Source organism: Nannochloropsis gaditana, assembly GCF_000240725.1.
Source record: "Nannochloropsis gaditana CCMP526 unplaced genomic scaffold scaffold012, whole genome shotgun sequence".
Taxonomy (NCBI): Eukaryota; class Eustigmatophyceae; order Eustigmatales; family Monodopsidaceae; genus Microchloropsis; species Microchloropsis gaditana.
The window spans coordinates 53,234-56,730 of record NW_005803941.1 but is presented as its reverse complement, the minus strand read 5'-3'; positions in this window follow the sequence as shown (position 1 = coordinate 56,730).

Sequence of the window (3,497 nt, the reverse complement as noted above, 5' to 3'; positions counted from 1 at the left end):
GGGGAAGGGCTACGAAAAGGCAGTGAAAGGAGAGGGTGAGATCGATGGGATGAGTGGCAGGGGGGGTCGAGGAGGACGGGAGGGGCAAAGAAAGGGGGGGGAACGCGAGCCCTGTGGAGTCACGGTGATCTTCACGGTCGTCACCATCATCGACACAATCATGGATGTAGGGATCGGATCGGATCGGCGAGGCACTCGGAGGGAGCACAATTCGCGCGGGCCCTGGCTTTGCGGGACTTCGCAACGTCGTCCGCCGGGTTCGCATTCCATCATCCTCCTCTGTTTCAACACCCACACGATAGCGACTGTTCCAATCGCAGCAAAGGAGAGGGACCGGTATCAACTTAGTGCTTTGTGGCCGCCATCCTCCATTTTGCTTCCCCCGCTTCCCTCCCTCCCTCCCTCCCTCCCTCCTCCTAGACCACCCGCACCCCCGGGACCGACGGCGTCAGAGCGGCCAAGTTCAAGCCCGCCCTGTGTGCCGCCAGGATCCCCATCGCCTCCAGGTAGCTCCTGGCCCTCACTACCCTCCCCGCTGCCAACTGCCTCGGGAACAAGTCCTCCGGCCACGCCCGCATCAAGGTCTCGTTCTCCTCCACCGCCACCAGCAACGTGGCCTGCCCCGACGCCCTTTCCCCGCCCAGCAGGCCCAGGACCGCGGGGCCCCCCACCGCCGACGCCGGCGCCACCACCGCCGAGACGTCCTCCCTCCACAGGGTGCGCCCGTCCCCCTCCCTCCCTCGGTTCCTCCCTCGGTTCCTCCCCTCCAGGTGCGGAGAGACCAGGACCGGCGCCCGTTGCAAATTCGCAAGGACGCAGGGCAAGAATGTGTACCCGAGCTCTTCTCCGCAGGCCTTCGGGCTGATCCCCGCGTCGGCCGCCAGGGGGGGGAGGCCTGGGGCGTGGGCGCAGGGCACCCCCAACTCAGCAGTGACCAGGTGGGAGATGACCGCTTCTGCCCCCCCTACACAATCGACGCCGTGGCCCTCCCTGTAAGCCTGCAAGGCCGCCTCGTCCTCCTCCTCCTCCGGGAATCGGGCCACCACGGCTAGAGCGGTGCAGCCCTCTTCCTCCACCAGCCGCCGCGCGGCTTTCATCAGGGTGTTTGGCTTGCCTACTTTCCCCCAGGACCCTCCCCCCGGCATCAGCCCGAGCCCGACCTCCATCGGCTCCTCCGTCACCGCCACCGCCCCGACGTCGATGCCCAGCGTCGCCCGCGCCCCTTCCACCACCTGCAGGTGTCGTAAGCGCATCTCTTCCTCCATGCCCACGTCCAGCACCACCCCGATCTTGTGGCTGCCCTGGTAGGGGAGGAAAGGGCGGAGACCCCACCTGCCTCCCGCGAATTCGTCCAGCGCGAAGCCCTCTGTGTACAGAATGTTGGGCCGAGGGGCGTAGAGGGAGGCGCCTGTGTGGTGTGTGGGGGGGGAGGGCAATGGCAGGAGAGGTGTGTCATGCGGGGGCGGGGTCATGAAGTCGGGCAAATATATACTAGGGTATTGAAGAGCATTGACGGGGGAGAGAAAAAACGTCCTCTACCGTCTCTTATTGCGTCAGGACCTGGCCAAGTGCCTTGCTCGAGGAAAGCTCACCATTCATGACGTTCGGGTGGGTGATGAGGGTGTCGACGACGGAGGCCAGACCATGGGCCACGGGCAAGGCGTCTCCGGCGTAGCCCCCAATGGAGGCGCCGATGCCTGTCGGCACGATCAAGACGGCCGTATAGCCTGTGGGATGGCAGAATGAAAGAAGGGAGGTGGATGGATGTGAAGAAGGGAGGTGATTGTGGTGTTTTGGGGGGAGTCTGGGAGGGAAAGTACTTCACAGCATGGGCCCTAGACAGGAGGGGAAAGAGAAAGGCAGTGATTGTCCGGAAATGGAGGACGGATAGAATACACACACGTACAATCCTGGTCCAGATGAAGTCCACTTACCGTGATGGCTGTTGCCCCCCCATATCGATGCTTGTTGCTGCAAGTTATCGTAAGGATGTCTGAGGGCGGTAGATGACAGGCTTTCAGGGGTCGAGGCACAAGCTTTTAGAATTGACCGGTGCCGTGGGTGATGCCGCTGCGAAACCCCACATGATGAGAAGAAGAAAGCAGCCCCATGAGGCGGGAGTCGGATAATGTGTAGGAAGACAAGTAGGAGAGTAAATGGCAGCCTCATGAAGCTCAACTTCAGCGCAGGAACGGCAGAGGCCTGTGGCGGGTGTCAAATGCTCCTGAACAAGACAACAACCTGAATGAAGGAGCAGCCACTGAGGCCAATGCGTACTGTGGACGGTATATAGGGGCAGCGTGAAGATACGTGTATGAATCGTCCGAGCTTTAAGTCGTTTTGCTTGGATTAGGGGACGGAGCCTGAGGCAGTACAGGAGCGCTCGTGTAGACCTGGTCAGGCTTCGTCAAGGCCGTTTAGTATGGGACCCAAAAATTAAAATATGCGTACACCCACGCCTCAGTGTGCTCTCTCCACACTGCGACGTGCAACGTTGCCGAACCTGGCCGAGTATCTAGGCTTGTAGTCTCGATTCTATGCATACCATACTGGCCTCGGTAGCAACCTCCCACCCTGGCCGTGCTTGTTCTCCAGTCTTTTCCGGTTGCCTCTTGAGGCAGTTCCGAACGGGACAGGGTGTGACATCCGCTGAGAAAATGTTCTGGCTTGCTTGATGCATGACATCTTTCTGTTGAAGACGGCAGCGGTCCGGCTGACGCTCTTTCATTTGCGTGGCGTTGCTTATGCCTCGCTACCCTCTCCATTTCGTCATACTTCCCCTTTCAGGCAGTGGGAAAAGTCGCAGTGCGTTGCCCTGATGGCTCCCTCCTCCCCCTCCACGTCCGTGGACGATGCCCGTACCCGTGTGTTGGGCCCCGCGCTGGCTCAAGCTGTACGGGAGGCGAAGCTGCTGGTGGTGGGCGCGGGAGGGATTGGGTGTGAGCTCCTGAAGAATTTGGTACTCACGGGCTTCGAAAAAATCGAGGTCATCGACCTGGACACCATCGACGTGTCAAACTTGAACCGACAATTCCTCTTCCGGGCCGAGCACGTGGGACAGCCCAAGGCCGTAGTAGCCAAGGAGGTGGTGCTGAGTTTGAATCCCCGGGCCGCCAAGACCCTCGTGGCGCACCATGCCAACGTGAAGGATCCGCAGTTCAACATGGAATATTTCAAGCAGGTGAGGACGTTGGACAGGGGGAACGGATTGCGCGAATCACACGGAGGGAGGGGGGAGGTCTCCCGACAGAGGGGAGATGACCCTCACAGGCATCCTCCCTCCACCTGCTCCCTCCGCTTCCTCCCTGTCTCACTCCTCACTCATCCTCCCTCCCGTTCCTCCCGCCAATCACGGCATGCGACACAGTTCACATTGGTTCTGAACGCCCTCGACAACATCGACGCGCGTCGGCACGTGAACAGGATGTGTCTGGCCACGGGCAAGGCAATGATTGACGCGGGGACCACGGGGTGAGGTGGGAGGGGGTGGGAGGGGG